Here is a 23,458-nt window from a genome sequence, read left to right on the forward strand (position 1 = left end):
GGGAAGTCCATATATGTAGCCATGGAACTTTTCTAGTCCAACTACCAAGCCTAGACATTCCTTTTCAATCTGGGCGTATCGACACTCAGAATCAGTCATAGACCTGGAGGCATAGGCAATGGGCTTCCAATCTTCACCCTCTACTTGTAGCAAGACCGCGCCTAGGCCATCTTTTGATGCATCCGTTGACACTTTGATTCTCTTTGTTGGGTCAAAGAAGGTGAGTACAGGTGTGGTTGTCAGCACTGTTTTAAGGTTCATCCACTATTGTTCATGTCTTTCTGTCCATGCGAACTCATTTGTTTTATGTAGCAGGTCTCGCAGACAGGCTGTCTTGGCTGACAAGTTAGGAATGAACTTTCCAATGAAGTTTATCATCTCCATGATGCGTAGCACTCCTTTTTTGTCAGTGGGTCGGGGCATGTTGAGTATGGCGTTTACTTTTTCCATATCTGGCTCTATTCCTTTACCAGATAGATTATCTCCTAGGAAAGTGACTTCCTGGACGCCAAACTGACACTTGGCTTTGTTGAGCTTCAGTCCATTTCGGCGTATGCTCTGTAGCACTGTAGTCAGTCTCTCATTGTGTTCTTTCAGTGTGGAGCCCCAGATGATGATGTCATCAACATAGACCCAAACTCCTTCCAGACCTTCAATTATGTGTTCCATCGCTCTATGAAAGATTTCAGATGCAGATATTATCCCGAAAGGCATTCTGAGGAAACAATACCTGCCAAATGGTGTGTTGAAGGTACAGTATTTGGTGCTCTCTTCATCCAGTTTTCGTTGCCAAAATCCTTGTAAGGCATCGAGCTTTGTGAAGTATCTGGCACCTGACATTTCACTGGTGATTTCTTCTCGCTTGGGAATCTGGTAGTGTTCACGTTTTATGTTTGCATTTAAGTCCTTTGAATCCATGCATACTCTTAGATCATTGTTCTTTTTCTTTACACATACCATGGAGTTAACCCAGTCTGCTGGCTCTTCGACTTTCCTGATGACTCCTAGCGTGGTCATTCTGTCCAGTTCTTTCTTGAGCCGGTCACGCAGGGGTGCTGGAACTCTCCGTGGAGCATGTACCACTGGCTGAGCATCCTCCTTTAGCTGGATCTTGTAAGTGAATGCTAGAACTCCAAATCCTTTGAACACATCCTGGAAATTACTCACTACAGAATCCACTGAGTCATCTGGTCTGCTTATGGCACAGTTTGTATGGTAGACTCTCTTGACCAGTTCTAAGTCCTCACAAGCTTTGTCACCTAGTAGTGAATCAAGTCCTTCAGCCACAACAGAAAACATGAGATGATGCACTTTGCCTTTGACTGTCACTTTAAGTGTGCATACACCTAAGCTATCTATTTTCTGTCCATTATAGTTCTTCAGTAGTACTGACTTTTTCTGTATTTTGGGCTTTTCTTTCATATTTTTAATGTCACTCATACTGATTAAGTTTGCTTTTGCCCCAGTGTCTAGTTTCAATGTAACTAATGCTCCATTTACCTGCAGTGACATTATCCATTTGTCCTCTTTTACTGCATTAACTTTATGCTCAGCATTGTCCATTCCTGAGGGCTGCACATCTTCTGTATCCTTTTTGACATTGTCATATGACATCATTCCTACAAAAAATGTCTCACTTAAATCAGTGTCCTCTATCAGATTGACTTGTTGCCGTTTCTTTGTTTTTACTTTTGAAAAGCATTGTTTGGCAAAGTGATTCTTTCCATTACATTTTGTGCACATTTTTCCAAACGCTAGGCATTGTCTTGACTGGTGCTGGTAACCACAGCGTTTACAATTAAAAATTCCATCCTCCGATTGCTTTGCATTTCTGTTCTGCCCATGTTTCTTTCCCTCATAGGACACAGCACCGACAGCAGCACAGTCACTCATTACAGTCGCATCATTATTAATTTCACTGAAAGTCTTTGTGTGCTGTTGAGCTAGCTCACTGGCATGGCATATTTTCACAGCATCCTCCAATGTTAGTCCGGTTTCTCTCAACAAACGTTCCCTGACCTTTTTATCATGAATACCAAACACAATCTGGTCACGAATCATGGATGATTTCAGTTCAGAGAAATTACATGTCTGTGCTTTCAGTTTCAGATCGGTCACAAAGCTATCAAAAGTCTGATTTTGCTGCTGTGTCCGTGAACGGAACACGTACCTATCATAGGTCTCGTTCTTTTTGGGAGAACAATGTGTATCAAACTTCTTTAGCACATCGTCCATTTTTTCTCTGTCCTCCTCTTGATCAAATACAAACGTATTAAATACCTCTATCGCCTGCGGGCCTGCAACCGTGAGCAGCAACGCTATTTTCCTTGCGTCTGGCATCGTACCGAACCCGATGGCGGCAATGTAGAGTTCGAATTGTTGTTTGAAAGTCCGCCAATTGCAGTCGACATTCCCCATGAGTTTCAAAGCCTCCGGTGGCTTCAAGTTCTCCATGTCGCGTTTCACAATATTCAGCAGATATTACCAATCCTGGTGCCATGTTATGTTCATAAATAAATAGACGTTTTCATTATGAACAGCTAGCTTGAGCTAGTCATTTATTCAGCCATGTAGACTAGTGTACAGGCATCCATCTTGACTACTGCCTTGTGAATAGCCCACTACTAAACATACAGCTCCACCTAGTGTACCATTCTAGAATGACATGTTACTGATCATTACAATGGAATCTTTTCCTGCACTGCAACCACGTTCTTCGTGTTAGTCCCAAGGAGTTGACTTGACCTGCTACCTCTAGCCACACAGCCTTGGTCTGGCTGGGAGGCCTCTTCCTCCCTGAAGAAGGGAAGGGGACCTCCCTGTGGGCCCTAGCACCATCCAATAATGCCTGTAGTGAAGCCTCATCAAATTTGGGCGCAGGTCTGGCCCTCCCACTGGCCGTTCCTCCTGTTGGCTCCTGTGCCATCTTAATGTGGAAAGTTGGAAGCCTGCAGAGGAAGCAAGGCTTGCTGTGAACCTCAAAAGCAGCAGCAATGATGACATCATATTCTGCGACTTTCTGACTGGAAATACTCAATTGCCAAGGCTTCCCACACGCTGGAAATCAATTGGCCAATTGTGTTAAATTTGCATTAATCTCACAGACCCATTTACAATCGTGTCGGAATCACTAAATTCAGGAAAACCGCCAATTCCCCACACCTGAACGAAAATCGACCCCTATTTCTCTCTTGAGTGTGATAAAAGCCAGCACCATTCAGTTAATTATCCCCACTACCATGTAGGCCTGTTTCCTGACAGTGAGCTCACCAGGTACGTTATGTGCGTGCTCCTCTACTTACTGTTATTTATAATATGGACATCATTGGACCCATTAAATATGAGTGATTAACTCTGAAATAAGCAGCTTAGATTAATTTATCAAATTTATTTTAGTTGTTCCATGTTATTAAATTAAGGACTGCAGTTACTGAAGTTGGGCTAAATCCTGTATGTCAAATCCTGAGTACCTGTTCTTGTAATGTGTTGAACTGAAATGGCCCTAGATCTGTAGACAGAGATGGCACAACAGCATTTGGGGGCGAGGTGGCTCAATCTATCACTAGATTAAAGACTGGTTAGCACTAACAGCTAATGGGAGAGCAAACAATCTCCCAATAATAGTAATTTTGGTGCATTAATGCATTGCATTCAAATGCACTAATAAAGCTCTGTATTAAGAATCATTGTTAGATGAAAACTGTTAGATATAACTGTATTCCAGATGAAATGTATCCAAGGCTGTTAAGCAAAGCAAAAGAGGAAATAGCAGAGGCCCTGACCATCATTTTCCAATCCTCTCTGGCTTCAGGTGTGGTGCCGGAGGACTGGAGGACTGCTAATGTGGTATCCTTGTTTAAAAAGGGAGAAAAGAATAGACCGAGTAATTACAGGCCGGTCAGCCTAAACTCGGTGGTGGGAAAATTATTGGAAACAATTCTGAAGGACAGGATAAATCTTCATTTAGAAAGACACGGATTAATCAAGGATAGTCAGCACAGATTTGTTAAGGGAAGGTCGTGATTGACAAACTTGATTGAATTTTTTGAGGAGGTAACAAGGAGGGTAGATGAGGGTGGTGCGTTTGACATAGTGTATATGGACTTTAGCAAGGCTTCTGATAAGGTTCCACATGGCAGACTGGTCACGAAGTTAAAAGACCATGGGATCCAGGGCAAAATGTGAAGTTGGATTCAAAACTGGCTTGGAGGCAGGTAGCAGAGGGTAATGGTTGATGGGTGTTTTTGTGACTGGAAGGCTGTTTCCAGTGGGGTTCCGCAGGGCTCAGTACTAGATCCCTTGATTTTTGTGGTATATATCAATGATCTAGACTTGAATATAGGGGGTATGATTAAGAAGTTTGCAGATTATACTAAAATCGGCTGTGTGGTTGATACTGAAGAAGGAAGCTGTAGACTGCAGGAAGATATCAATAATTGGTCAGGTGGGCAGACAGTGGCAAATGGAATTCAATCCGGAGAAGTGTGAGGTAATGCATTTGGGGAGGGCTAACAAGGAAAGGGAATCCCCATTAAATGGTAGGACACTGAGTAGTGTAGAGGAACAAAGGGACCTTGGAGTGCATGTCCACAGATCCCTGAAGGTAGCAGGCCAGGTAGATAAGGTGGTTAAGAAGGCATACGGAATGCTTGTCTTTATTAGCCATGGAATAGAATACAATAGCAGGGAGGTTATGCTTCAACTGTATAAAACACTAGTTAGGCCTCAGCTAGAGTACTACCTGCAGTTCTGGTCACCACATTACAGGAAAGATGTGATTACACTAGAGAGGATACAGAGGAGATTTACAAGGATGTTGCCGGGAGTAGAGAATCTTAGCTATGATGAAAGACTGGATAGGCTGGGTTTGTTTTCCTTGTAACAGAGGAGGCTGAGGGGAGACCTAATTGAAGTGTATAAAATTATGAGGGGCCTAGATAAAGTGGATAGAAAGGACCTATTTCTCTTAGCAGAGGGGTCAAAACCAGGGGGCACAGATTTAAAGTAATTGGGTGAAGGTTTAGAGGGGATTTGAGGGGAAATTTCTTCACCCAGAGGGTTGTGGGGTCTGGAACTCACTGCCTGAAAGGGTGGTAGTGGCAGAAACCCTAACCACATTTAAAAAGTACTTGGGTGTGCACTTGGGATGCTGTAACCTGCAGGGCTACGGACCAAGAGCTGGGAAGTGGGATTAGGCTGGGTAGTGCTTTGTTGGCCGGCGCGGACGCGATGGGCCGAAATGGCCTCCTTCCGTGCTATAACTTTCTATGATTCTATGAGAACATCAAGGTCCCATGATGACTCTAGCTCTACCTATGAGTTCTTGTGAGTTCTTAATCTGTGTAATTAGTCCTCTTATTGTAATAGATCACAAAATTTTGTTTACATGCTACACCATATATAATATATTTTTCAGAATAAATTGATTTATTCTTATATTTCAGAAAATCCTGTATAGTCATTTTTAAAAGTTCTATTTTATAACAAGTTGACTGCATGGAAATTGCCACATTATTTTTTAGGCATTGTTTGTATGCCTAATTGTTTATTACTATTTTGCATAAGTATGTGTGTTTGAGGGATCAAATTTCCACTATTATCAGGTCTGTGGTACTTGATCTCCCCATGCCACAGACCAACTGTGGCAAGAGAGCAGGAGGGTGATCCAGGTTTCCATCAATGACCTGAAAACACTGCCACAGGTGTGCTCTTACTTGGAAATAAATTTCCCTCTGATTTGTCCTTCCTTCCATTATAGAATCATAGAATCATAGAATGATTACAGCACAGAAGGAGGCCATTCGGCCATTAGGGAAGTGTGATCTTTTATTGCCATCTTTCCATCCAGCATGGCTGAATTGGAAAGCCACCATATGAAGATTTGTAGTTGTGAAGCCAAATCTCATCATTCAACACCACAACTTGTCGGTGCTGAAATGTACCACAATCACACTGCCTATATACTGTAATATTGCAGCATTTCTAAGTAAAATCATGTTATCTCACATTTTTTCAAGATTCTGGTGAATGATTAGTGGATTAACCAGACTTTGCCAAATTAACCCACAAGAATCTGAATTGGCAAACTTTTTTATTTAAAAAATTGACAAGTGATACAACAGGAAACTGTTGCTTTTGTGCCAATGGGCCTTATGATGATTTGCAATATTATAGGTAATTGCTTAAGTCTAAGACAGGGTGGACACCGTGATGTCCACTTTCACATTGGGGTAATTATTTACATAACAATTTTAGTAGCTATTATTATGGTATTTTATCCCAAACTCAGAATATTCAATCATTTTTTCTAGTGAAGCCCACACGTAGCCTGTAACTTGAATGTCGCTGGCTGTAAATTTGTGATTATTGTACAGCTTCTTGTATAATTTGCACTGAATATTGTCTGCAAGCTAATATGTGACTGTATAACTTGTAACTTAGATTCTATATCCCCAATATTGTAACTGTATAACCTGTAAAATCTGCTCAACAAGAGGCTTCTTCTTAAGGATTTTATCCTGAAGCAGCTTGTCTAGAAACAATGGTGTAAAAATTCGGGGGTTTAGTGGCAGCCGTTATGGACTGTTTTGAAGAAAAAATGGCGGCCGACTCGGTTTTGGCCACTTTCGGTGGGTCCCGCGGCGGCTGCTGTTTTGGGCAGGTCAGCAGCACTGCCGTTGTCTGCGCTTGCTGTAGAAATGGAAACGAGGCAAATCGTGACGCCAGTGAGTGTGCAACACTGATTTGACGCACGATCTGCCATTTAAGACGTCGCCGTCCACTTACTGCCTTCTCCTAATCACAACCAGCTGAGCAAGCGTTCAGCAGCAGGAAGGACCCCTCCAGCAAGCAGTGCTATTTAAAGGGGTCATCATCAACAACTTGCAGCTGACATGCTTTTCGATTCTATTGGCTCTGTCTAAGTTTCTGCAACTCTTGGAGCTTTCTAAACTTGTTTAAAGTTGCAGAGGTTGCTGCAAGTGGAGAACGCCTAGTTTCTCATTTCATTCTTCTGCTCACAACAATTGCTCACAGTCATGGGGGCTCTACTTGCAGTCCCCCTCGCACTCAAATAGCATAGGGACATGGAGCGCAGGCATCAAAGAAGAAAAGATGCTCGCAGAGGGAAGAGGAGGAGGGCCAGGAGGGCTCTCAGCAGGAGGCCTTACCCACCTAGGGTCTTCTGAGAGAACTTCTCCTACCCCCAGTTAAGCCAGGAGCAGTGCATTTGGAGGCTCCGCTTCACCAAGGAGGTGGTCACAGAACTCTGCCACCTCCTGCAACCAGACCTGTGGCCTCAGAGCAGGTCGACGACTGCGCTGCCAGTGGCCCTCAACTTTTTCATCGGCGAATCCTTCCAGTCTGCAGCAGGAGACATAGCTAACATCTCCCAGTTCGCCGTTCATCAATGCATCCGGGAGGTCACAGAGACTGTCTACTCCAGGAGAAGGGACTTCATTGTTTTCTCACTGAACAGAGAGAAGCAGGACGAGCGCGCATGTGGCTTTGCGGGCACCATGTAACAATGCTGAGATGTTCCATGACTGCAAGGGCTACCACTCACTTAATATACAGTTGTTATGTGACCACGCCCAGCGCACCATGATGGTGAATGCCCACTATCCTGGCAGCAGTCATGATGCCTTCATCCTGTGCCAATCCGGTGTGCCAGCAATCTTTCAGCCACATCAAACCCGAGGGTAGCTGCTCGGAGACAAGGTCTGTCCGCTCTGCACCTGACTGATGACACCCCTCTGCAACCCCACTACTTGTGGCCAGCACTCATATAATGACAGCCATGCTGCCACCAGGAACATCATAGAGCAGACCATCGGGATGCTCAAGCAACGGTTCCATCTCCTTAACCTCTCGGGAGGAGCCCTCCAGTACTCATTTCGTGGTGATCTGCTGCATGCTCCATAACTTGGCCATCATGATGGCGCAGCCCTTGCCACCAGGGGTTGCGGGACGACCTCAGGAAGAGGACGAGGGAGAAGAGGAGGAGGAAGAGGAAGAGGCAGCAAATCCCCATTCCAGATGGGCTGTCCGTAAACACCTCATCAGACTCCGATTTGACTGAATGAAACCTCAGATCCCCATTGCTCACCACTTCCCCATCATACCATCCCTCTGTCATGGAACATCACAGCGTCCTCCAGGGCACAAAGCTGAAATGAGAACTACTACAAAACACACATTACAAACAAAATTCATAAATTTATCAAAATCCAATCGCAATGACAATCTCAACTATTCACCCTTGTGCATTCCCTTCGTGTCTGTCTTTCGTCTGCCTTTACCTACTCTAGTGCTCTTACGTAGTGCTCAACTAGTGGCTACAGCATGGCTGGTGGAAGGCTGCTGACTTTTCAGTGGGGGAGACTGCAGATGGCCTTGTAGGATGACCTCGAACAGCTCTGGTCCTAAAAGACCCAGCTGTAGACTGCACCACCTCGGCATGGGCGGCAGCAGTGTGGGCTAGCTGGTTGGCTAATAGGCAGCAGCAAGGGCAATGACGGAGTGGCAGTGGTAGTAGTAGGAATGCTGTTATCCTGGGAGAGGACAGCAGGTTCTTGCTCCACAGACCTACTGCCACTCTCCCAGGGTGGCGCCTCAGCATTCTAGCAATCTGAGGGCAGATTGCTGGCCTGCTGTGGCACCCTACAAGCCCCTTTCGAGATTCGTAAACCCAGCGACGGTGGCAGCAGTCTGCGCTTCCACAGCAGCAGTGAGACGTTGAGTCGCTTTCGCTTGTGCTGCATTGGAAGCTGCAAGATCGCCCATCACACCCAGCATCATCCGTGGGTCTGCAAAGTCTCTCCTGGAGTTGTCCATCATTTCCATCCTGGAAATCATGGGCTCCTAGCTCTGCACAAAGCCCCATGCAATGTTGGAGCTGCACTCCTCCACACTCCTTGACACTGACAAGAGGCTCTCTGGCAGGCTTGTCATTGCACCTAGCATTTCCGTGTGCATGTCCATCACCCTTCTGAAGGCCGCCCCATCGAGGTCATCATTTGAGTCCTGTGGAGCAGAACTTGTGCGTGAAGTCACCCTTTGTGGAGCTGGCACCCAAGCTACCCTTTCCTCCTGGCCTGGCTGCAGTCCACTCGTGTCCGGTGACTCTCCATATGCAGATCCCGCCTCTATACTACCCCCTAAGGTACGCGCAGTACCATTTTCTGAGTTGGTGTCTGCGTGTGTCAAATGCAGTGCCGGTGTCACCTCTTCTACTTCTTCTTCTCCTCCCATCAGTTTGCTGATGATGATGAGGGACAGGCTGTGCTGGAGGCACTTCTTGGGTATCCGAAAGCAGAAAGGCACAAGGGTCAGGTTGTGGTGAGGGGAGGGGGATAATGCAAGATATCCATGCATACACAGTCAGCAGCTTGTAAATGATAAGAGATTGTGGGATGAGGGGCAACTGGGATGTGAGAAGAAGGATTAGGTATGACCATACCGTCATCATCAGCAGTGGTTTCAGCTTCTCTGCTGACTCTTTTACTGCCCCTGCAATAATTTGAAAGATGGATTCCTCGAGGTAGGTCAGGGTCTCAATCCTGGCTTGTCCACCTCCGGTCTGTTGTTGCTCATGTCTGTTGTGAGTCACCTTTGCCTGCAAGAGAAAGAGAAGTACGTCAGTGAGTGTGGTGCAATGTGTTTGGGTGATGTGCCTATCATGGTTGAATAGCTGTCAGTGTGTGCAAGGTGTGAGATGTGGGTGTGAGTGTTGCAGCAGTTGTAAGTGTGTGAGGGTGAAGTGAGGTATGTTTGGTGATAGCTAGAGATTGTTGGTAGGTGATTGATGGGGATGTGGTGCATTGAACAGTGTGTGAGGCTAGTGGTGCATTGGTGGAATATGGCATTTGCTGAAGCCTTCAATCACCTTGACTAGCCATGTGAGGTCATTAAACTTTTGGTGGCACTGGATCCATGTCCTTAGGACAACACCGGTGGCTGTGACGGATTGTGCAATCTCTTCCTAAATGCTTCTGGTGATGAGCTTAGATGGCCTCTTGCTTCCCTGCGGGTAAAGGACAGCTCGCCTTTGTAGGACCCCCAGGACCAAGGCTTCCAGTGCAGCATTGGCAAATCGTCTGTCTCTCTCTCTTGGTTGTTGGGCCAATGTGTCTTGTCTGACAATGAGGTGTTTCTGCAACAAAGCACCTCCTCTTTAAGTATTGGAGAGAGCCCATGCCTAACTTTATTGGTCAGTAGACCTTGCCCGATATTGGACCCCAGTTGAGCGCTAAGCCAGTCAGCTGCACATTTAGAACTGAGATCAGCGCTCCAATCATGTTAATGAGCAGGCAGCATGAATTTGCGTGCTACCTGCACCACTTAGATGAGGCGCAGGCAAAATGTGCTGGCTGGTGACCGTGCCCGTTTGCGGGCCTTATCCAATTTCTAGGCCCTTATTACAGAAATGCCTTCCCCATCCATATTATCCTCCTAAAGGTATGTGCCTAATTCTAACTGTGGGTTAGCTCATAAATCAGTTACAATGTCGATAATTTTATTTTCATCGCACGAAAGAAACCTTTCCAGGGTTGTGTCCTTCACAGATTTTGGGAATTTGTGGGCAGATATTGGAAGCCTTTTAAATCTTTCAGCTATATCATTTTTTGATTGCATGAAAGTTTTCTGTCAATACAAAGGATGAGAAATAGTTAAAAGAGCTGTCAGTGACAGAGGAAGTGATGCAAAGGATCATTTCTGACCCAACTGAACAGAAAGGAAAAATATGTTTTTCAGCCCCTCGCACCTTGAAAAAGTGAGTTGTCAATTATTCACGGAGCTAAAGATAATTTCCAGTAACACAGGCTGCTATAAATCACAAGAAAAACAAACACATTCTTATTCATCTCTTCTAAATTAGGTTGCAAGAAAAATGGACACCAACCGCTCCATTAGGTAACCAGTTTTAATAAAAGCTTTCCTTTTTTGTGCTGAATGTTTGTTTGAATGATAGTGAAGAACGTCCATGCTGGGGAATAGAGCACTTTTGTTACACAGGGGTTGATTTTAACTTGTCCTGCTCAGCGTAAACTGGACAGAAGGGCAGTTAAAATGAAGCGGGGACCTACCCACTCCATTCCACCTCCCCCCGACCCAATCTGTCTGACTGCAATTTCAGCTGTTGGGCAGCTGCTTTCCACCAACTTCCCAGCTGTTAATCTCCTTACTATCGCGCCCGGACGGGTCAGACGCTCTTACATAAAGTATTATTGTTTGAAATGCAGTGATTGATGTTATGTAGACAAGCACTCAGCCATTCTGCACCTTAAATATCCCATAAAAAGCGATGAGTAATTACAATCAGTTAATCTGTTTTTAGGTGATGCACTGTAGTTGTTTTGGTTGGGTTTGTTATCTGTGAATGGTTACCATACTGGGATGTGGGGGAACTTTTGCTGAGTGAGTCTCCAGGAAGGGGCCCCAAATTATTGTTTTTTTCTCCTTTTTTGGACAGAAGATGAACATTATTCTTTCCCATTTGAATAGGTCCCACTTGTAGGGAGGACTGCACTCTGCCATGGAGGGGAATGGGGAGACGGGGGTGAGGGTTGGTGCACCCAGCTAAAAAAAGGTCCTATTCTGTTGATTTAAAATGCATATCTGAATTTAGAAGATAGCTTAGTTTTTCAAGAGAATTAGATTGTGGTAATTGCTTAATGTCTATCTTTGTTCTTGGCTCTATGGTATACACCACAAATGGGAACAAGTAGATTGCTCATTATTTGTTGCAATGTATTAGGTTTCAGTGCATATGAAATTCATGAACTGTTCAATTGACATTGATGATCAAGGATGTTTTAATTAGCAAGAAGTTATTCCCTGCCTGTCTCAACATGCATTATTCCCTAACCTAAGAGGCAGATAAAAATGTACTTAGGCATCATGCTGTATAGTGATTTGCTGGTAGGGAATGGTATAGCAGGATGGTGTGGATTGAGTCTCCTGCTGCAGGAGGGTCATTGCTCGCCTCATGCTTTATGCCAATGATCAGGCTAAGATTTAAATTTGTCATGTGATGAATGTTGGACCTGATCCAATATGCTGCTACTTCATATGTAATGCACTGGAGATCAGTAATCTACAGTTCCTATACTCTTTACACTTGGGTTGCAGAGCCCAGGGGTCAAATCCACAGGTATTTGCACTGTTACTTGTTCTCATTTGCTTCTACAAAAACTTAAATATTTATGGGAGTAGAAATAAAGTGCTTTCACAGCCAGACTGCTTTGAAAAATGTAATGTATTATTGTCTAGCACATCTTAGTAGTTTTACAATGAATAGTGGTTTGGCATGTCCTTTTTAACCTTCAATTTACAATCAAGTGAAGGTCTGTTATATTCTTGTCCTGAATTTGGTTATTAAGTAGTGCTGCTTTTAATTGAGCCACGGACTGTTCCATGTTGCACTAACTTGATCAAGTTTTTTGATGAGATAACAGAGAGGGAACAGTAGCGTAGTGGTAATGTCACTGGGCTAGTAATCCAGAGGCCTGGACTAATGATCCATCGTGTTGTATGGCACTACCACCGTGCTAAGTGGGATAGATTCAGAACAGATCTCGCAGCTCAAAACTGGGCATCCATGAGGCGCTGTGGGCCATCAGCAGCAGAATTGTATTCCACCACAATCTGTAAACTCATGGCCCGGCATATCCCTCACTCTACCATTACCATCAAGCCAGGGGACCAACCCTGATTCAATAAGGAGTGTAGAAGAGCTTGCCAGGAGCAGCACCAGGCATACCTAAAAATGAGGTGCCAACCTGGGGAAGCTGCAACACAGGACTACATGTATGCTAAAAAGCGGAAGCAGCATGCTATAGAGAGAGCTAAGTGATCCTACAATCAACGGATCAGATCAAAACTTGGCAGTCCTGCTAACTTTGGTTGTGCGCTACCTTCCCCTACAAGTGAGAGGGAAGTGTGTCAGTGATTGTCGTGCAATATGTTTGGGTGATGTTGCTGTCATGGTTGAATAGCTGGTAGTGTATGCAAGATGTGAGATGTGGGTGTGAAGCTTGCAACAGTGCTATATGTGTGAGGATGAGGTGACGCATAGGCATGTTAGGTATGAGTCCTGATTGATAGAGATTGTTTGTAGGTGAGTGATGGGGGTGTGGTGATTTGAGCAGTGGCTGAGGCTAGTGGTACAGTTGATAGGATATGGCATTTGAAGATGCATTCACTGACATTGACCACTTGTGTGAGGTCATTAAACCTCTTGCGGCACTGCATCCAGGTCTTTGGGACTGAAATCCTGGCATTGACCTCCACGGCTATATGCTTCCACTGGCTTTTCACCATGTGTCTGAAGGGCCGCCTGGCCCACATGTGGATACAGGACGTCTCTCCTCCTTTCCACCTCCTCCACTAAGACCTCCAGTGCAGTATCGGAAAGCCTGGGTGCCTGCTCTCTCCCATGTTCAGCCACTCTTCTCTCTTTCCCAGGTCAGATTCAGCTCACAAAGGACTCCCAGCTTCTGCTCCACCCACAATGCACCTCCCCTTTAATAGGTGCAGGCTAGCTTTAAGCAGTGCAGGCTAGCTTTAAGTAGTGCTACCAAGTAACAATTTTGGGCCCCCTGCCGATGCGTATAGCCAGTCAACAGCACGTTTAGCGCTGGCTGTACGCAGAAATTTTGCTAACTAGCAGACAGCACGAAGATGGTAAATCGAATGGACATAGGGTAATTGCGCACCGTGATCCCTGTGTCTGTTTTCGGGGGCTATCCAATTTAGCGTCCAGTGTGTATCAGTTAGGATTCTTCAATCTGATTGGTTGAAGTGCCTTGCTGTTTCTTGCTTACAGACGCCACAGATTCCCTGTTGAGGGCACTACACTGGAAAAGATGCTGGATTAGAGGAATTCTACACTGAGAAGCCCGTAAAACTCTGTGGGTAGCTATCAGTGAGGTCAACAGCGAGCACTGTTCCTTCGTCGCTGACAGCAAAATCTGGGCCAATGTGTTTCTCAAATGCTGACAAAATGATTTACACCACTTATTTGATCAACTTGATACTACTCTGGAACTGGTGCTGGATAAGGAGGATAGCTCAATAATTAAGTATTTGCTCCTAGATGTATGCAATATTTGATATAAGTACTAGTGTCAAATTGCATGTACTAGGGAAAAGATTTAAGGGATGTATCTATTGACATTTTATCCAAAAGAATGTGTGGCTGTTTTCACCAAAATGGACCAAGCACTGGTTTATTTTGTACCTTGCAAATCTTTAGTAATTTTTTTTAAACTGTGATTGTGAAGAGGGTCTTGATCTTGGTATTTTGCAATGGATGACTAAAATCACACTGCCAGATTTAAATTAGTAGAAAGTGTTTCATTAGTGGCAATATGTAAAATAGCAGCCAATTGTAATGCACCTATAATAATGACCTTGTAATGCACCTTAAATTCAAATCAAATCAAATTGACAAAGGTAGTCTGGAGGAGGAATTCATACACTGCTTTCAAGACAGTTTCCTAGAATAATACGCCGTGGAACTAACCAGAGAACAAGCTATTTTAGAACTTGTCTTGAAATGAAACAGGGTTAATTAGCAATCTCACAGTAAAGGATCCTCTGGGGAAGAGTGATCATAATATGAAAACATTTCACATTGAATTTGAGAGTGACATACTTAAGTACTAAACTAGAGTCTTAAGCTTAAATAAAGCCAGTTACATAGGTATGAGGGTTCAGTTGAGGTCAAAGATCAGCCATGATCTTCTTGAATGATGGAGCAGGCTCAAGGGGCCGTATGGCCTACTCATGCTCCTAATTCTTATGTTCTTATCAAAGTCCAGACTGGTGACCAGGTCCCAGACATACCAGTAAGCTCTTTCATTGAATGACATATGCACATTTTTGTTGGGAAAGACCATATCACTCCTCTAAGGACCTGGCAGAGGTCTTGATGAAGTTTCATGACTTAAAGACCAGAAGGTTTTGCATGAATTTTACAGTGAAGTCGCACCACAGCACATGAATGGGCATGCAAAAAGGTAGTTGTTAAACATATGTGGCAAAAATACCACACAGGTGCAAGGAAAAATTAGTTAGGGTGTAACAAGTAATCTAGTAGAAATAAAAATATCACAATTGTATTATACATACCGAAATATACCGCAATAAGGATGTTCCATGAGTTAAATCACCTGCCTCAATCTCCACTGCTGTTATGTTTAGGTCAGCCAACTCTGGTTGAACATATTCCTAGAGGTTTCATCACATGACCTCTGATCGTCAACCAGCACAACCAATAAAACAGCCTTTCATTCCATTTCCAATATTGTTATAACTAATAAATAAGTGTTTGAAGAAAATGAAAAGCACACAATTTTTTTAATGCCCCTATGATTTTTCTCCTGAGTTGCTCGCAGCAATATCCAGGCGATTAATCTTTAATTCCTGGAGACTCCAGGGCAATCTTGGAGGGTTAGCAACCCTAGTTACATTTAATGGCAAAACTGGTACATAATAGAAGGGTGCAGCATGATACAGATGAACAAGCAATAGTTGGTTTATTTGGAAGAGAAAGTTTGGAATACTTTGGGACTGTGGAAATAGAAGGGTTGTGTGGAACTACTATGTGCCAGATTAATCATCATATATTCCATGATTTGCACAATATTTTACATTGATTCCATCTACATGTTGCAGAAAGAGAACCTCATGATCGATAAAATTATCTGAAGAGCAGCATTAACCAGAGTGCCAACCAACATCACCCCCATTTGAAGCCGGCACCAGCACAGATACATACCATGCCGAAAAAGAAAAAAAGACTTGCATTTATATAGCGCTTTTCAAGACCACCGGACCTCCCAAGGCTCTTTACAGCCAATGAAGTACTTTTTGAAGTGTAGTCACTGTTGTAATGTAGGAAACGCGGCAGCCAATTTGCAATCAGCAAGCTCCCAAAAATAGCAATGTGATGTATTCCTTCTCTGGCATGTCTTGATAATTGATGCTATGAAATAGATCCACTATTTTTATGTCATCTGCACCCCAGGTTGCCACTGCCACAGCTTCCTCTTCCACATTCTCAGGCAGAAAACACTTCTGTACTATTCACTTTTTTAATTGCTCTGATGATATGTGAAATCTTATAGAGTCATATGGCACAGAAGAAGGCCATTCGGCCTATCGAGTCCGTGCCGACTCTCTGTAGAGCAATCCAGTCAGTCCATTCACTGCTCTATCCTTGTAGCCCTCAAGTGCCTATCCAGTCTCCCCTGGAAAACTTTGAGAGTCTCCGCTTCCATCACTTCTGTCGGCAGCGAATTCCAGGTCCTCACCACTCACTGCGTAAAAATGTTTTTCCTCACATCCCCCCTGTATCTCTTGCCAAAACCTTAAATCTGTGTCTCCTAGTCCTTGTACCATCAACTAGTGGGAACAGCCTTTCCCTGTCTAGCCTATCCAAACCCGTCTTAATCTTGTACACCTCTATCAAATCACCCCTCAACCTTCTTTGCTCTAATGAAAACAAATCCAACTTCTCCAATCTGTCCTTATAGCTAAGATCCCCCATCCCCGGAACCATTCTGGTAAATCTCCTCTGCACCCTCTCAAGGTCCTTCACATCCTTCCTAAAGTGTGGTGACCAGAACGGAATGCAATACTCCAGTTGTGGCCTAACCAGCACTTTATAAAGGTTCAGCATTACTTCTCTACTTTTGTACTCAATACCTCTATTTATGAAGCCCAAGATCCCATATGCTTTGCTAACCACTCTCTTAATATGTCCTGCCACCTTCAGGAACCTATGCACATTAACTCCCAGGTCCCTCTGTCCCTGCACACTCTTTAAAACAGTGCCATTAAGTGTATATTGCCTCTCCCAGTTCCTTCTGCCAAAATGCATCACCTCACACTTCTCTGTATTAAATTCCATCTGCCACTTGTCTGCCCATTCTGTCAGCCTTTCTATGTCCTGTTGCAGTCGATTGGTATCATGCTCACTGTTTGCCACACCCCCAAGTTTGGTGTCATCGGCAAATTTAGAGAGCCTACTCTGTATTCCAATATCCAGGTCATTTATATATATCAAAAAAAGCAGTGGCCCCAGCACCGACCCTTGGGGAACACCACTGTCTACCATCCTCCAGTCTGAAAAACAGCCATTTACCACAACTCACTGTTTTCTGTCCTTAAGCCAATTCCTTATCCAAGCTGCCACTGACCTATTCCATGAGCCTCAATTTTGTTAACCAGCCTTCGATGTGGTACTTTGTCAAACACATTCTGAAAATCCATGTAGACAACATCCATTGCATTCTCTTCATCAATCCTCTCTGTTCATCAAAAAATTCAATTAGTCAAACACGATCTGCCTTTTACAAATCCGTGTTAGCTCTTCTTAATTAGCTTAAACCTCTCCAAGTGCCCGTTAATTTTTTCCTTGATTATTGTTTCTAAAACTTTACTCACCACTGATGTTAAACTGACCGGCCTGTAGTTACTAGGATTGTCCTTACGCCCTTACTTGAACAATGGTGTCACATTTGCCACTTTCCAATCCTCAGGCACCTCCCCCGCATCTAGCGAAGATTGGAAAATTATGGCAAGCCCTTCTGCTATCTCCTCCCCCAATTCCCTTAGCAACCTGGGATGCATGCCATCTGGACCAGGTGACTTATCCACTCTAAGCATACCCAGCCTTTCTAGTACATCCTGTCTATCAATTTTCACCCCTTCCATTGCTTCTACCTTTTCCACTTCCACCAATATTTTGTTAGCATCCACCTCCTTAGTAAACACCAATACAAAGTACTCATTGAGTATTCTAGCCTTGCCCTGCGCCTCTAAGCATATAACATCTTCTTTGTCTCTAATAGGCCCCACCCCGCCTCTTACTACCCGCTTACCATTTACATGCTGGTAGAAGATTTTTGGGTTCCCTTTTATGTTAACCGCCATTCTACACTCATATTCTCTCTTTGCCAATCTTATTTTCATCTTCACATCCCCTCTCAACTTATTGTATTTGGTCTAGTTCTCCCTTGAAGAATTCACCTGACATGCATCATACACCCTCTTTTTTTGTTTCATTATCTTCTCTATCTCCTTCATCATCCAAAGAGCCCTGGCTTTGGTTCCCTTACCCTTCCCTCTTGTTGGAATGTACCTAGCCTGTACTTGGAACATCTCCTCCTTAAAGATCATCCATTGTTCCATTACAGTTTTTCCTGTCAGTCTTTGGTTCCATTTTACCCTGGCCAGATCATTTTGCATCCCATTGAAGTTAGCCCTATTCCAGTTTAGAAGTTCCACTCTAGATTGTTCCTTGCTCCTCTCCATTGCTAATCTAAATCTTATGATGCGATGATCACTTGTACCCAAGTGTTCTCCCACAGACACTTGGTCGACCTGGCCCACCTCATTCTCCAGCACCAGATCCAGCAATGCCTCCTTCCTAGTTGGGCCAAGAACATATTGATCAAGGAACTTCTCCTGAACACATTTCAGAAATTCCCACCCCTCCTTTCCCTTTACCCTAGCATTATCCCAATCGATATTTGGGTAATTAAAGTCCCCCAATATCACCACTCTACAGCTCTTGCATTTCCCTGCAGGTTTCCTCCTCTACCTCCCTTTCACTATTTCGAGGCCTATAGAATACCCCCAATAGCGTGATGATACCGTTTTTGCTCCTCAACTCTAACCAAATGGATTATGTCCTTGTCCCCTCAAGAACATCCTCCTTTTCCAACACTACAATGTCTTCCTTAATCAGCACTGCCACCCCACCTCCCTTTTTTCCTTCCCTATCTTTTCTGAACACCTTGTACCCTTGAATAGTAAGTGCCCAGTCCTCGCCATTTTTAAGCCACATTTCCGTTATTGCCCAACATCATATTGACACAATGCTAATTGTGCTTTTAGCTCACCAACCTTATTCACAACACTTTGTGCATTTACGTACATGCATTCTTAACCCATTTTTGAATTTTTCAAAGTCTTTCTTAGTCTGCTCCTATCTAATATAGTACTACTATCTTCTCTAGTACTGTCCAACACACTCACTCTTTTATGCAACTTATTCCTCTTTTCTACTCGTATATGCTGGTGCCCATCCTCCTGCCAAGCTAGTTTAAACCCTCCCCAAAAGCACTTGCAAACCTCCCCGCAAGAATATTGGTCCCAGCTCTGTTGAGGTGTAATCCGTCCGGATGGTACAGGTCCCACCTTCCCCAGAAACAGTCCCAATGCCTCAGGAATCTAAAGCCCTCCCCCCTGCACCATCTCTCCAGCCACGCATTCATCTGTTTTGTCCTTCTATTCCTGTGCTCACTAGCACATGGCACCGGGAGTAATCCGGAGATTACCACCTTTGAGGTCCTGCTTTTTAATCTCTCTCCTAGCTCCCAAAACTCTGCTTGCAGGACCTCATCCCTCTTTCTGCCTATGTCGTTGGTACAGATATGAACAACGACCTCTGGCTGTTCACCCTCCCCCCTCAGAGTGTCCTGCAGCTGCTCAGTGACATCCTTGACCCTGGCATCAGAGAGGCAACATACCATCCTGGAGTCACGTATGTGGCTGCAGACACGCCTGTCTGCTCCCCTAAATATCGAATCCCCTACCACTATTGATCTTCCACTCTTTCCTCCCCCCCTGTGCAGCTGAGCTACCCGTGGTGCCGTGGACTTGACTCTGGCTGCACTTCCCAGAGGAACCATCGCCCTCACCAGTACTCAGAACAGAATACTGGTTGGAGAGCGCAATGCTCTCTCGGGACTCTTGCACTACCTGCCTGGTCCTCCTCTTCTGTCTGGCGGTCACCCATTCGCTCTCTGCCTGCATACTCTTAAGCTGCGGGGTGACCACCTCTAGAAACGTGCTATCCACGTAACTCTCAGCCTCGCGGATGCACTGCAATGACTCCAGCTGCCGCTCAAACTTCAAAACCCGGAGTTCGAGTTGCTGTAGCTGGTGACACTTTCTGCACATGTGGTCGTCCAGGCTACGCGAAGCATCCAGGACTTCCCACATGGCACAGGATGTGCACTCCACGGGACTGAGCTACCCTGCCATGCCTCTATTTAATAGACTAAGAACTAACCCAGCAGAAATAAACCTAAAACTTAACAAAGAACATTCCCCAGCTACTCGCCAATCAGCTCTTTTCCTCTGTTTAATAGGCTATTAACTAATTTAGCAGAAAAAAACGTATAAACTTAAAAAAAAAAAAATTTTTAAATCAAAAAATACATTCACCAGCTACTCACCAATCAGCTCTTTCCCTTGCACTGACGTCCCTTTTTTTACTCTGACAAATACAAGCTTTTGTAGTGTTCATCAGTTAAATAGCTCACTCTTATTTTGATCGTCTGTATTTTTTCGTGCTTTTTTTATCTAAAATAGGCAGACAATTTAGGAAATATTACTATATTGTGCTTCAAGTTACCAAAAGTTTGCTTAGGTATTTACTAGCAGGTATGGTAGTGTAGTGGTTATGGCACTGGGTTAGTAACTGTTAAATTGTGAGTTTAAATTGTGGCTAATTGTGAAACTGAGTATAATGTGAGATTAGTACAAGAAAAAAATGACTGTGACTGTCCTAAAAATGCAACTGATTCACTAATATTCTTCCTTCTGGGAAGGAAGGCTGTCACCATTGCCTAGCCTGACCTATATATGATTGGTTCACAGTATGTGGGTGAATAGCGAGCCACTCAGTTGTATAAATAATTGCTGGAAGGCAGAACAGCACCCACTTTCCAGGATCACAAAGAATGGGCAATAAATGTAAAGTAGTCCATATCCTCATTACATTTTTAAAAACAAATTATCTAAAGAAAGAGACTGAATCATTTGTAGATTATTGCAGACAAATAAATTAATTGTTGAGCACCCCCTGCTGTTTACTTCCAGCACCAGTCACTGAAGGTAAGCATGCAGGTGCAGCAGGCGGTTAAGAAGGCAAATGGTATGTTGGCCTTCGTAGCGAGAGGGTTCGAGTACAGGAACAAGGATGTCTTGCTGCAGTTGTACAGGGCCTTGGTGAGACCACCCCTTGAGTATTGTGTGCAGTTTTGGTTGCCTTAGCTGAGGAAGGATGTTCTTGCCATGGAGGGAGTGCAGTGAAGATTCACCAGACTGATACCTGGGATGGCAGGAATGACGTATGAGGAGAGATTGGGTCGATTAGGCTTATATTCGCTAGAGTTTAGAAGAATGAGAGGGGATCTCATTGAAACTTATAAAATTCTAACAGAACTGACAGACTAGATGCAGGAAGGATGTTCCCGATAGCGGGGGAGTCCAGAACCAGGGGTCACAGTCTAAGGATAAGGGGTAAGCCATTTAGGACTGAGATGAGGAGGAATTTCTTCACCCAGAGAGTGGTGAACCTGTGGAATTCTCTACCACAGAAGGCAGTTGAGGCCAATTCATTAAATATATTCAAGAAGGAGTTAGATATATTTCTTAAGGCTAAAGGGATCAAGGGATATGGGGAGAAAGCAGGGACAGGGTACTGAATTTGGATGATCAGCCATGATCTCATTAAATGGCAGAACCGGCTCGAGGGGCTGAATGGCCTACTCCTGCTCCTAGGTCTGTCCAGGTTGAGATTCAAGGCTCCAATGAGCAGGGTGTGGCTGGAGAGCAAGATCGACCCTCCCCTTTAAGAACTGACTGGCGCCAGTGTGTCTGTGTTCAATCGGTAACTGACAGCACCTGCGCTGCGCCCGCGCTCTGAGGTAGCGCCTCGCTCCTTGGATTTAGCACCTTAAGAGAGGTGTGCAGCGCCTGATTTAGCACTCCAATCACTTCCAGGGGCGATAAAAGCCAAGTTTGCCGTCGGAGGTGATAATTAGCGCCAGGCGCTAAATTTTGCGCACGGCCGATAACGGCGCCCCAAACAGGGCGATACTGAATTTTTCCCCCTTGGTACCTATGGAACTGTAACCCTATCATAATTCACTGCCTTTAGAATAGATGGGGAGAAAATTGGAGGTGGAAAAGAGCAGTCTATCAGCACACCATGTCTTGGATCAGAATACACTACAGCCTGAAGTAGTATGACATGGATTCCCCATGTAGCAATTTATCAATCTCAGCTGGGCTCTTGGGGTCAGTCACTGAGCTACAAAGCAGCATTGATGGAGATCTATGAACAAGATCCCGAGAAGTTATCTGTGTTCTGGAGCATGCAAAGGCTGGGGAGCAGGAAGCATTTAAACTGAGGAGAGGGAAGCTAAGAAATATATATAGAGCCATCATCACGTGTTTGAGTTTTATAAGAGGAGAGAAATAATAGCAAGAAATATATGGGACTATCATAATATGTATGAGATAGAGAGGAGGAAGCAACATTTGAAACAGGGATGGGAAGGAAGCCACTGAGAAATCTATGATGGGGCAAAGGGCATCTCTGCACTGCTTCCAGGAGTTGATTGTCTTGTTTCTGTCACAATATCCATATTTTGGATATAGTATTCAAAATGCAATCTGACCAAAACACTGCACAATTTTAGCATGACTCGCAATCAACTGTTTTGGCTATAGTCCAGTATTTTATTTGTTTCATCAGTTATTGCTCCACAGTGACTAAATATGGTAAGGACTGAATTAATAATGCCTACAGGTCTCTTTCAACTTCATCCTTAGCTATTCAACACTATTCATTACATATTTATGTCACCCGCTTTGCACTTATCCATATTAAATTTTATCTGCCACTGCTTGTCCCTTTATATATGTTTTCCAATTCATCTTGTAAGTCTTTGGCAGCCACTGCTCTCATCAGTTTGATGTTGCCTGTGTCTGTGACCAATTTGCCTTGAGCTTCCAAATCTGAAGACATTAATTAGAAACAGTAGGGGGGCTAAATTCGGTTGATTTGCGCCACCCGTTAGCACCCGGGCGCAAACCAGCTAGCGTCTGGGCGTGGCGCTGTTAACACCTCTCCGTGAAATTCAGCAGGAGGTTAGCGGCGGTGCTAACCGTTAGCGCCGCAGGGCGCTGCACGGCCGGCAATGACATCATCGCCGTGCGCAGCGCCCCGCTTGTGCCCCGGCTGTAACATTGGGTGGCACCCCCCGACTTACCGCCATACGCTAAGTCTGCCGGGGTCAGGGGGGGCTAACCTGCGGCCAGGGCGGCGCTAGTTAAAGGGGAGGAGGCGGGTGGCCATTTTTGTTGCTGGCCGCTTTCAACACCTGCCCCCGTTGCTGTCCCCGACCGCTGTGAAGCCCCCCCGCGGGGTGCCGGCTGCTCTCCGTGAGCCCGGCACTCCTCTTGAGTTCCGGGCTCGTTTGCCAGCACTCCCGATCCCTGGTGGCCCAGCTGGGCGCCAGGACGCGCTGCGCCAGGCCCCTCCCCTTTAGTAAGGAGAGGAAGGCCTGTAGTACTGCAGTGCGACGTGCCACAGCGCGTGGTGCTGCGGCACGTAGCGCCGCGATACTGGCTCGCAGCGCCCCAGGAA

At 44.7% G+C, this 23,458-nt stretch overlaps 1 protein-coding gene and 1 pseudogene across 11 annotated transcripts in view; one reads left to right on the plus strand and one right to left on the minus strand.

Moving 5' to 3' along the window:
- Positions 1–23,458, plus strand: part of dlg2 (discs, large homolog 2 (Drosophila)) — a 1,642,261-nt gene that overhangs the window by 1,055,614 nt on the left and 563,189 nt on the right. The gene's annotated exons all lie outside the window — the stretch shown is intronic.
- LOC147111714 (uncharacterized) lies at positions 8,614–23,087 on the minus strand (annotated as a pseudogene).

The sequence above is a fragment of the Somniosus microcephalus genome, chromosome 10 (genome assembly GCF_052327205.1).
Source record: "Somniosus microcephalus isolate GS21.2 chromosome 10, FLI_Smic_1.0, whole genome shotgun sequence".
Taxonomy (NCBI): domain Eukaryota; kingdom Metazoa; phylum Chordata; class Chondrichthyes; order Squaliformes; family Somniosidae; genus Somniosus; species Somniosus microcephalus.